Source organism: Botryllus schlosseri, chromosome 3, assembly GCF_051294905.1.
Source record: "Botryllus schlosseri isolate E-star chromosome 3, Bs_hap1, whole genome shotgun sequence".
Classification (NCBI taxonomy): domain Eukaryota; kingdom Metazoa; phylum Chordata; class Ascidiacea; order Stolidobranchia; family Styelidae; genus Botryllus; species Botryllus schlosseri.
The window spans coordinates 4,908,299-4,921,101 of record NC_137238.1 but is presented as its reverse complement, the minus strand read 5'-3'; positions in this window follow the sequence as shown (position 1 = coordinate 4,921,101).

Genomic DNA, 12,803 nt, shown 5'->3' with positions numbered 1-12,803 from the left:
CTTGGTTTCATTTCAACGATGTCAGTCGAAGACTGAGGGCTAGGAGCTATTGCCTCCATTGATGTGAGCCGTTCGTGTCTTCTTGAATACTCGGCCATTCTAAGCCAAGTCGAAATAATTTTAACGAGCGCAGAAGATGTCAAATGAGCTGGTCAATATAAGAGGACGCCAAGACACTTTCGTTACATTTATCGGATTGCTGCGTTTCCCAAACTATACTGTGGAGCTCACAATTTGATGTGTATGATCATTTAGCTGTGGAATCTGTGTCCTGTGCTCGCACAATCCTTTGTTTTCATTTAATTAACTCTAACTTGGAGAATTATCGCTGCTCATGTGTTATATTAGGCGAAACGTACCGAGATTCCCGACGGGGTGAACATTACACTAGACTTTCTATGCTACAGTTCTTGAATTTAGGTTTCTTGGAAGTGTCATTCAAAGAGTCGATTAGATTTCAGATCGCCCAATAGAACCCACTTCTATAAGAAATATTGAATTTATGCCATGGATACTTTTCAAAATCTTACCTTAAAGAGAAAGTATTTCAGTTAGCAGTTATGTAGTCTTGAGTACTCCGAAAAGTAGTACTTCATTACTGACCATCTGCGGACGCTGTGTTGTCACGAGGCGTTTGCTGGATCGTGGTCTGATCTTCGATTGAACTTTGCAACGGGAGTCGAACGCCGAGTGTGAAGAGCTCGAGAAGGACGATCGTGTAGCGTGCTTAAAGCAAATGCTACTGACTTCATCACAACCGGTGGGTACGAGCCAATAGAATTCGGGATTGGGTATGGCAGTAGGTTGATAATTCGCTTGAACGACTAAGGCCGATTTCTGTACCGTATGGTATAGTAGTGGTTCTCAAGTGCCTATTCATGTCAAATTTCGTGCTGGTATGCCGAATATACCAAAATTTTATGTCTCAGTTGTGAATCGGAAAAATTTAGAGGCTGCTCTGCTCCATTATTGAATTGAAATGTCAAATTTCATGTGATTTTAAACGTGTTGTTCCGGATCTTGTTGTAAGACAGGAGCTCATGGTCTGATTTGGACTTCTTATCGTCCGTAACAATGCAACAACAAGTGTTGTAAACATTCTATGCTACAGTTCTTGAATTTGGGTTTCTTGGAAGTGTCATTCAAAGAGTCGATTAGATTCAAGATCGCCCAATAGACCATTTCTATAAAATATATTGAATTTATGTTATGTTACATTTCAGTTGCGCCTGGGCAAACGATAAACGTGGCCACGCAGTGACGCAGACCGATGAAATGACATGATCCGACTTGTTCATCTGACGCGCTGTTTCATTTCATTCAATAAAATTATAATTTCAATTGCAATGTATGTGATGCCAATCGGGGCCGGTAATTACCATTGTATCGGAGGCTATTTCAAGTCATAGTGAAGTTACCACACAATACGGAAGTTGCCATTGTTCCAGTAATCCATACATTGCATTAAGCCATACATTGCATTAGGATGAATGAGGTCGTTGGTCTATCGGTGCTATTGTTTTCAAAATGAGGCCATTCCAGTATATTCATATTGAAATAAACCCGGGTATTTCTCGGCTGTCAACATAGGATTGACTTGTCACGCAGTACTCGGTGACTTGGTCAACACCCTGTGAATACAATCCCCAACACCCTCTGAATACAATCCCCAATCTGCCTATATATATATATATCATCAATGCTAAACAAGCTTTAATGCTCGACTTTCAATCAACTAAGAACGAAATTTCAATGAAAGGTGTGGACGCGGCGACCAGTCATTTGGAGTTCATTTCCATCCATCGTAGCATGTCTTTTTCAGTCAGTCTACGTCCCCACAGCTTGAGAGTCGACTTTCCTAACCATCGATTTTCGTTGTACAATCTGAAATATATATTGTAAATATGCATACAGTGTTCATTCAAATTATCTACTAGTTGCTGACGATTACCAATGATGAGTGTCACCCGAAAATATTCGATCTCATTTCAACATAAGTACTATAGAATATATCCATTAGTCAATTGTGTATTGAAGTTGTGTACCTTGAGGAACCTCTTCTAAGTGCTTTGAAATGTACAGCCGCGCTATGGGCACTAGTTTGCACGCCTCACGTAAATAAAAGCCTCAGCTCCTTGCTAGTGTAGATCCTCGCTTTTCCTCTTCGACCGATATCGTTGAAACCACGTGGGGTATCACGGTATTACTGAAGAAGGGGTAAGAGAAGTCACTGACGTGGACACCACGTCATATCCTGACTCGAAGATTGCAGTCAGATGACCACAATTGTACAGCGCGATTCAGCTCCTGGTGGAGTCATTCACCTGTTTTATGAGATCGTGTTCAAATTACCTATAATTAGGTCGTGAAGAGCAGTGACGGGGAAAGTCGTAAGTTTTATTTGTTAGTTAAGGTTCAACTGTGTACCTATAATGCATTTTGGTTCCAGTTCACCGTATTCTTGATTCCTGAAGGACTCTCGTAACCTGGAGACAGCGCTGCGGTGAACACTGCCTAACGTACGTATATATGACCACGCTAAAGATATTTGCCTCCCTGACAACTCGCAAGTACAGTAGGTCAGCATATATAACCGCTCTGACAAATGTTCTCGGCATTACAACCGTCTGTAGTCGGTAAAATCTTTGGTTTGCACAAGACACCGATTCCATAGTGTGCTCTCACGACAACTTCATTAACCAACCATCGTGTTTCACAATTACCAATATCCAGAGGTGGTCAAAGTAGTCAAGAAAGCTACTCAAGTAGAAGTAGAAGTAGCGACGAAAAAATCTACTCAAGTACAAGTACTTCTTTCATAAGCAACCTAAAACTACTTGAAGTAGAAGTAGAATTGACTGACTTTAAAAGTACTCAAGTAAGTAAGTAGTTGTGAAAACGATTCTGATTGGATGGATTATAAAAAGGTGCAAATTGAGCTATGTGATAGGTGACGAGCTTGATTCATATTGATGCATACCCGCAGGTATCCAATTTTCGATAGCATAAGCATTCGTCCACATCATGGGATGAAAATGATAGTATTGATAAGGAAATGCGATGCTAATCCTCTATTTGCTCTAACAGCACGTTTTGGAACATAGCATGGTATGGCGCCATCCCCCATATTATAAGGCCCGTAGTTAGTCGAAGAGAAATACGGAGAAGTTGTACAGGATACGGTGTAAACACTTTGCGCTATTAGTAAACGTTAATAAATAATATGGTGGACCGTAAAAATGCCATATTGTGTAGCTTTGTTTCCAGAAATTAAAGGCATTACTGCACTTGCTTTTATACATCAACATGTATGCTATCCGGAAAAAAAACTGATATTAATTATAACTCAAAGTATATGATACTGGGAATTGAAAGTGAAATATATAAATACTACTTCTAAAAGCAGAATATGTATTTCATGTTTTAATCCAGAGAGTTTCAAAGGTGGTATGCTAAAACAGCTCTAAAACTAAAAAAGAAAGTAAAAGTCCACTCTTCCAGATTAGGACACACCATGGACATATATGCTAGATTACAATATGACAAGAAAATGCTAGATTGCTAAACATCAGTTTCAGCCATATATACTTTGATTAATTATTTCATATGGGCGAAGGGCGACAATGTGGTGTGAACGGAGCCACGCCAACCTTCCACCTAAATTATATTCACCGATACTTTCGTGAAATCATATTGGTCACTCCGTATCCACTGCGCGCGAAGTGCGACGAAAATTCTGTGCTTTACTAAACTTTTATGAAAATTAAATGTTACTACTCCGTGAAAACAGCTCCGAAATTCCTCAGGCTATCTTCCTGATTGGAGGATTGAACTACTTCTACTTGACAAACTGAAAATAGCGAAAAGTAAGTAAGTAGATCACAAAATATTAAGAAGTAGAAGTAGAAGTAGCGAAAATCAGATCTACTTGAATAAGTACCAGAAGTAGAGGAAAACTACTTGAGTACTTCGAAAAAGTAGAAGTACTTCGTTACTGACCACCTCTGCCAATATCTGCCTTGAAAACAACTGATACTGAAACACTAATGCAGACAAAACTACCCTGATAAGCACGTTTATTTGTCCTATTTTTAAGGTCATGCTGAATCAGTGTGAATTATGGGACCAAATCATCCTGAGGACTTACACCAGAACCAAGTTTTTCTACTTTTTGGTAGTGTATGTATCAGTCTCGATTGTGCTTTCAGGTTTCTCATGTGTCAAGAGTGTGGTCATTTCATTGAGTAAAACTGAACTGGAAGAAACAATAAGAATGCCGAAAGGGAGCGAAGTACCAAGTAAAGCAGCTTGAAGTTCCAAACATTGTTACATTGAGCAAGCGCTGCAGCTATGTATAGTAATTTGCACGCCTGGAATCCAGTCGTAGCATGTCTGACACTTTACTTAGTTTCTGATGCGGAACTGGAAGTTGTAATAATTAACCCTTACTGGGTAATTATGATATCATATAACGTTGCCAGAGCCTAGACCTTTTCCTCTCTCCTGCCGGGTCATGTCTCTGCATGTCACTATAGGGAACACTGGGCAATGTAACCTTGCTAGTATTTGAAAGCGCGAGATGCAAGATTTCATTTTCTGCGCTAGTGAAATTTATAGCGACTTGGCTTCGAATGACAAATTGGGTCATGTCTCTGCATATCTATCTGTAGGTGGTTCTTTTTGTGAATTGATCTTTGAACAGACTCCCCAGTAGAAGAACCTGCATTATGCAACTACAGGGGCTTGTGAAATTTATTGCTACTGCGCTATATGTGATAGTTTGCACGCAATACGTCCAATCGCAACATTTTCATCAATTTGCAATTAGACGTAGTAATTTGCCCTCATGACGTCTAATCTGAGCACATCCTTAATCACTCATTCTTATGATACGATTTTCTTTGTTGAGTACAGCAATTTCATATATATTCTGTTCAGTACAGCAATATCATATATATTCTGCGCTATGTGTGATAGTTTGCACGCATTACATCTAGGCGCAGCAATTTATTCAATTTTGCACGTAGATATAGTAGTTGGCACGCATTACATCCAGCCGAGGCATATCCCTGACCACTCTGTCCCTGTGACTTAATAATCTATTTTCCAGGGTCCATATATATGCGTCAGCTATATGTAGTAGTTTACATGCGTGACGTCTAATCGTTCCATGTCTTTTACACATCGAGACACACTGGAAATACTGTTTTCTTAGGTACCCGTTCTTCGCGAATATGGATGCCATTTGTTAGCTCGTTCCTTTTGAAGAGCTCCCTATTTTCTTTGCCATTCTCCCATTGCCCTTTTATCATCTCTGAAGCCCTGTCTAGGGCAAGGGTCACCAACCCGGTGCCCGCGAGGACTAGATGAGTAGCCCGCGAGCCCATTCTAAAAATAGGTGCAATAGCAGCATTTATCAATATTCGTCAGATTATTAACAGTGAGCTTTCAAATATATAGATTGATTGATTCAGCTATTCTTGTTTAAAACACTCTAACATGTAACTTACATATATAATCACTTAAAAATATCTTCATTACAATTAGTAGTAATATATAGATGTGGGTGATAGAATCACCAGAAATTCAAGATACGGCGCACTGCCGGAATGCCGTTCACGGTCTTCTTGAAATGGCGGGGGGTTCCGTTATGATAGCTCGACGTCCAGGACAATACCAAAGTAGTACATAATATTACTATTCGGAGTCAGATAGCCGTGAAGTACTAGCAGATTTTCAATATCTGTACACCCATTACGTATTGCCTCTTTTGGCACAGCTTGTTACTGTTACACTCAACGCAGTTTAACACTCAACGCAGTTTAATATACCATGTTTCTAACTTTCTGTAATCGTTGCTGCTGTCCGGTATAATGAAATCTTGTCATTTCTGGATGCTGAACAGTTGGAGATTGAAACTGTAACACTGCAAAATGACCCCCACCTCAGTCTGCAGCAAACGTTTGGTGCATTGCTGATACGGAAAAGTACAGTGGTGTATGCGCAGCAGCTATGAAGGCTGCAACTTGCAAGCGTCTATGGGTTCAACTTAGCAGCCTTTTCAGACATGAACTTCCTCAAAATCAAACACAAAACACGCTTAATTAATTCACATCCGGAACACTCACTCAGAATTGCAGTGTCAAGTACCAGAGTACAGGTATCCCACTGACTACTATAGAAACAGATAACATGATGTCCAGTCCTGTCCAGTGCTATGAATATCAAAGCGGAAATTCGGTGTGGTACGGGTAAACTGCGGGAGTAGATAGTAGCCCGCCGCTTCAATTATTACGCAAAAGTAGCCCTCGGTTGCAAAAAGGTTGGTGACCCCTGGTCTAGGGATATCGTGGACATTTACTACAAATGTTGGTTTCCGGAACTGCGCTCATCGAAACACGACAGCTTCTCGCGTATTTGGTTTGAAATATTACAAGCGCTAATTCATAGTTATCTATTTTGGACACGTTTTTGGCGACTGATCTACATAACATTTGGTGTGGACGAAGTTATATCTACGTTTTATCATATGTCAGTGTCCAAATTCGGATATGCTATCCGGATACGCCATTGTTACATCATTGTGATGATACGACCGTCCATGTTGTCACATGTCAGATTTAGTATGTACCCTTCGATTTGTGCGATAGATTTTGTGTGATAACTAGGGCAATTTTTTTTTGACCTAAAAAACGGAAGATTTTGACCTAAAAAATCTAGATTTTGACTTTTTTTGACCTAAAAAAACTGAAATTTGACCAAATTTTGACCTCACGTATGCAAATTAGGTGTTTTCGCACATAATGTTAAAATTGTACTATTTATCTTCATTTCTGCTTGGAACTGTCTGTCCTTACAAAGTAGATTGGTCTGAAAGAAAGTTTCTGGCTCAAAAACTGACAAATTTTTACATGAAAAAACTAGTATCTTAACGAAATCTGGCTCTATCAAGAATTGCAGTAGTTACATTACGTATTCTGGTGGAATAATTAAAATTTGTTGTAGTACAACGAAAGATACTTTCCTATATTCTCGGGCAGAAAGTGTTTGTTTTGTGGTATTCATGGTGTTTGTCGACTACTGTGGTCATTTACACCAGGCCGATATTCTTCATTATTTTCCGTAACTGCCAGCATATAGCACGGTCCACCTCTAGGCTTTTTGTAAGATACCGCTTACGCGGATGAGGTGGCGAGGAGGAGCCTAGGTAAACCTCCAACACTTAGCTATCGGAATTATGAAGTAGACCTCGGTCGGAATCGAACCCACACCCATTGGTATTGCAGCCGCGGATTATACCACTGCGCTATGTCGGGTAGAAAGTGTCTGTTCTCACTAAGTAGCTTGCCAAGAATGGAGAAAGAACGTTCAACAGCAGCAGTTGTTAGCTGACAACACTGAAGTTGTGTGCACACTGCTTGCTGGTGATGCACCGTGTTGCTTCATTCCGACAATGTTGTCTATATCACAATTTTTCAGCTTGCGCTTCTGGATTTAAGAACCATGCAATACCCAAGCAGTCTCGCTTCAGTTAGGATATTGCGGTACGTTGACCATAAAACCATGTCACTATTTGTTTCATTTGACCGTTTATGATTTACAATGAGCAGACGATGGGCCGTTTACAACGGTAGGCCTATCAAGTAGGCTACAAGCTGTAAATTATCAAATGATAAGTTCACAGACAGCGCAAAATCTACGATACTAACGAAATGTAGAGGTCAAAAAATGTTTGATTTTGTAAAGAATTTTGACAAATTTTGACCTAACGCTACAATTTTGACCTAATTTTGACTTTTTTTGACATGTCAAAAAAAAATTGCCCTAGTGATAACTTCACTCTGGTAAGTGGTAATTGTGTATACTGCGTATAGTGACGTTCGCCGGTATAGGCCGCGTGTAGTTGTAGTTCGATCTTACGGTAGTTTCCGTATGGGAAGCTGCAAAGGTAAGTTATGAATACTATGTGCGCCTGTATAGGCCGCGTGTAGTTGTAATTCAATCTTACGGCAGTCTCCTTATAGGAGGCTGCAGAAGTAAGTTTTGTATACTATGTGCGCCGGTTTAGGCCGCGTGTAGTTCAATCTTACGGCAGTATCCGTATGGGAAGCTGCAAAGGTAAGTTATGAATACTACGTGCGCCGGTATAGGCCGCGTGTAGTTGTAGTCCAATCTTACGGCAGTCTCCTTATGGGAGGCTGCAAAAGTAAGTTCTGAATACTACGTGCGCCTGTATAGGCCGCGTGTAGTTGTAATTCAATCTTACGGCAGTCTCCTTGTAGGAGGCTGCAGAAGTAAGTTTTGTATACTACGTGCGCCGGTTTAGGCCGCGTGTAGTTCAATCTTATGGCAGTATCCGTATGGGAAGCTGCAAAGGTAAGTTTTGTATACTACGTGCGCCGGTACAGGCCGCGTGTAGTTCAATCTTACGGCAGTATCCGTATGGGAAGCTGTAAAGGTAAGTTTTGTATACCACGTGCGCCGGTACAGGCCACGTGTAGTTCAATCTTACGGCAGTATCCGTATGGGAAGCTGCAAAGGTGAGTTATGAATACTACGTGCGCCGGTATAGGCCGCGTGCAGTTGTAGTTCAATCTTACAGCAGTCTCCGTATGGGAAGCTGCAAAGGTAAGTTTTGTATACTATACGTGCGCCGGTACAGGCCGCGTGTAGTTGTATCTCAATCTTACGGCAGTCTTCGTATGGGAGGCTACAGAGGTAAGATCTTTATCTCACGTACGCCATCAACATATATCTTCGTTTCAATTCTTAATTTGCTGCTCTGTTCGCTGACTACTGGCTTACTGTGTCCTATCTAAATTCGAAATTCACTGTTCTATGTCTTACAAGTTTATGGTAAGCAGCACTTGAGCGAACTGACCAATGCACAATCAAACGCATTTATATATAAAGCGACATGAAAATGAGACAAAGCTACTTACGGTTCGATGACCACAGTGGTGGTGCCACATGGTGCTACAAAACTCCTATTATAGCAAATCAAGTGATTTCAATCACACGATTTCGCATACGACTGAATAACAAACCCATATGCGGGAGCTCGGCGACCGCTGTCCGTGTCCAGTCGATTCTCGCTAATTGGCACTGATAATACGAATTGCTAAATTGCAAATGAGCTAATAGAGAGGGTATTTCGGTATTTCATAAAGCCGTTTAATAAACGAGGCTAATAATATAACGATATTTTTTACGAGTGAGTCTAGGAACCAGGGCTGTGGAGTCGGTAAATTTTACCACCGACTCCGGCTCCGACTCCACACATTTTCAAAATACCGACTCTGACTCCGACTCCTGGGTCTTTAAACGTACCGACTCCGACTCCCGACTCCGACTCCAGCATTATTACCAATTTACTTCGAAAATTATATGCCACATTGTCGGTTGAATGACTATCATACAACCATTAAACACATGCAAACATATGATTAACTGTGGCATGCTAAATTGTTTCATTGTGGCACAGCTCGAATTATCCACTATGCAATTAACATGAAATAAAGATTTGCTAAATATTCTTCCTTATTCAAGTTTATATAACATGGACTCTCTAATATCCTGAAATGTATGAATCATTCAAATATGGCAGATATCCAATCCTGTATAATAAAAATGTAGATAAAAAAATCCAAGTGTAGCTCTTGTGCATGACTCAGCAACTAATAAAGAAATTGAACTTTCTAATTTTGTCATTGCACACTATCCTGATTGCAAGCACAAACACTCTTACTACTAATAATAGACATTGGTCGTAAATGGAATTTAGTTAAGTAGTCAAAGGCCATGCCTATGTCTAGTCTACATATACTTAATCAAGTATTCAAGGATTGGGACTTGCAGTCTTTCTTAATCATTTGTTCGACCCAAACAGCTAAGCTACACTACAAATATTTTTAATTTTGTCATGTGGGAAGCATCGTTTGGTCATATTTACATCATTTTTACAATTTTACAAAACCAGCCGATGCATTTTCTCTGTCACAGTATCATGGTATAATTCCAAAAATTGCATCAATTTTGACTGCATCGCGAAAACGCATCTTGCGATTTTCTTCCCCTCTGCAACTGAGTTTAATTTTATCTATATCAGGGGTGGGCAACTTTTTTGCGAAAGGGACACCTGAGTTTTACGAACCATTACACGGGCAACTGGAATGTTGATAACCTTTTTGTAGTCGTCGATATAGGAGCGAACCGAATTAGGTAACATTGCAAACAAGACTTATATTAATACGCTCTAAAATTGATAACAATATGTCATGCAACTGTGCAGTGCGCAATTAGGCCATTTTTTTGCAAGATAACGACTGAATTAGGCTATAGCTATATCAATAAATATGTCGCTAACATACATTGGGGGTCGCATCTATATACCACTGGGCTCATTTGGCAAGGACAGGATTATTCGACATTTAGACATAGCAAAATCGACGGTATCAGTGAACAACTGAACATGCCTCTATCATATTGTGCAAATGTTTTGTCGGCGATCTCGCTGCGAGTGCACAAGCGAAGCCGTATCTCCTAAATGCGAATATAGTTAGACTCAATCCTGTGAATAATATGTATTTATAATTTTCGGAAGGGGGCTCAAATACTGAATGCAAGAAATCTAGTGACAATTAATCATGCGAAGTACCGAGAAAAATTTCAAGTCAAATAAATATGCTATGAAATATTCTACTTCATGGTCATATACGAAGATCTGGGATAAATGTGGCCGACCCCTGGATACGTCAATGCGTCAGAACTGTTGTTTTAGTCATCATCAAATTTCGCGGCCATGCTAATCAAATTTTGGTTGGCTTTGCAATTGTAGGCTACCTGATGTCATAAATAATTTCGAGAATTCCCTCGCAGGCCAACGCCTAACCTTCTCGTGTGCCAAATTTGGCCTGCGTGCCACCGGCTGGCCGCACCTGATATGTATGGTTAATTGGTTATTAATAACAGTGATTGGTGGTACATAAAAATTATATTGAAAATTCTTTGAAAGCAAATGTTTTCATGATAGAGAAGTTGGAGTCGGAGTCGAATTCATAGTCATTCTCACAAACTCCGACTCCTGTCAGTATTTTCCCACCGACTCCGACTCCAGCTATTATAGTTTTCACGACTCCGACTCCATCAAGCGAAAATCACCCCGACTCCGACTCCGACTCCACCGACTCCACAGCCCTGCTAGGAACCCTCAAGTTCCCCGTCGGTTAGAAACCACTGCATTAGAATATATCTTAGATTAGAATATAAATTTTCATCACTGCAATCATTTTGGGACAGCGGATCAAAGTCCATTATCTCCGCCAATAAGTGGGTCACACATTAGCTACATTAGCCAACATCAGGGTGTCCATCAATGTTCCCTCTAAGCTGCGCACGTGCGCAGTGCTGGTACGGTCTCTGCGCACAGAAAATCTAACTTGCGCACAAAAAATTCGAAGTGATGACCTTTTTTTAGTCGTTACGCACTGTTTTCCAAGGGTCTGCGCAGTGAGTTGGTAAGTTGGCGCAGACTCGTCAAAAATTAGAGGGAACATTGGTGTCCATCCATTCTTTTATCAGGAATAACCAGATTTCATCATGTTAAACTCGTGTTGGAGGCCGGCATATAGTAACGTCGACCTAAAACAAGCTACATATTTTTGAATTACAATGATGGTATGTCAGATAGAGATAGTACGTGATGATCATCCAACCAAAGCGTAAAAAATTATTTCCAAGTTCAAGGAATTGCTAAAAATATTCTACGATTTTAAATATCCCTAAATTGGTAGCTTACGTATTGGAAGTTACGATAAGCGAAATGCAAGTTGTAACGCGACGGCGGTCGAATATCATTCGTTACTATGATATTTAGATTGGAATAATTATTATGCATACTATTTGACTTCATATGCGCGTTGAGTCATGAATTTTAGACATAGTAAGCAGGCCGATGGGTATTCATTGAGTTGTATAAGCATAAAAAACATTCCCGCGCGCTCCTAAACCCACCCTGCCTAACCCTACCACCTAATCCTAAGACGCGCGCGGGAATGTTTTTTATGCTTATACAACTCAATGAATACCCATCGGCCCGCTTACTACATTTTAAATATTCTCTCCGCTATTGTGTACACAAGAATATACTTCTCTTAGTAACCAATTTCTCGTGAATTCCGAAACACATTGACGTTGGTTAACTTCTGGTATTACGTGATAATATCATTTTCATGTCTGATAATGTCACTTGTCAAGGTGATATAAACGTAAGCTCAAACTACTTTGACATACACAGTCCTAAAAGTAGGTAGTTCCACCTGAAAAACCTCTTGAGTAGAGGGTAAGTAATCTACGAAAATAACCATCTATATTAGTTACTTTTAGATCCCTAATTGTACTTTTGCGCAATATTTGAGTTTTACGAAGTACCCTTCAAAGTGAGCCTACATCTTGGATATTATCCAAAACCACATAAATTTCGCTTCGAACGATGTATCCGTTAAAATAAGGTAGAAGTAGTCATTTCCGAGTAAGTCAAACGTTAGTACTCTAGGTCCATTTCTGTTCAATACTCTAGCTATCATGAAGTTGATGTACTCCAATATCATAAGGACTTGAGAGTATTTGGTGCATGTAGGCAAAAAACCTACTTGGGTATTCTCACAAAGTGCGAGTACTATACTTAACAATTCTGAAAGTTAGCGCAGTGGTATGTTCCATTGTCATAATGTCCTACACCTGTGAACCAATCTTCAAGTTACGCATTCAATGTTAAGCTCGGTAATTCCGTTATTAAAGTTGAG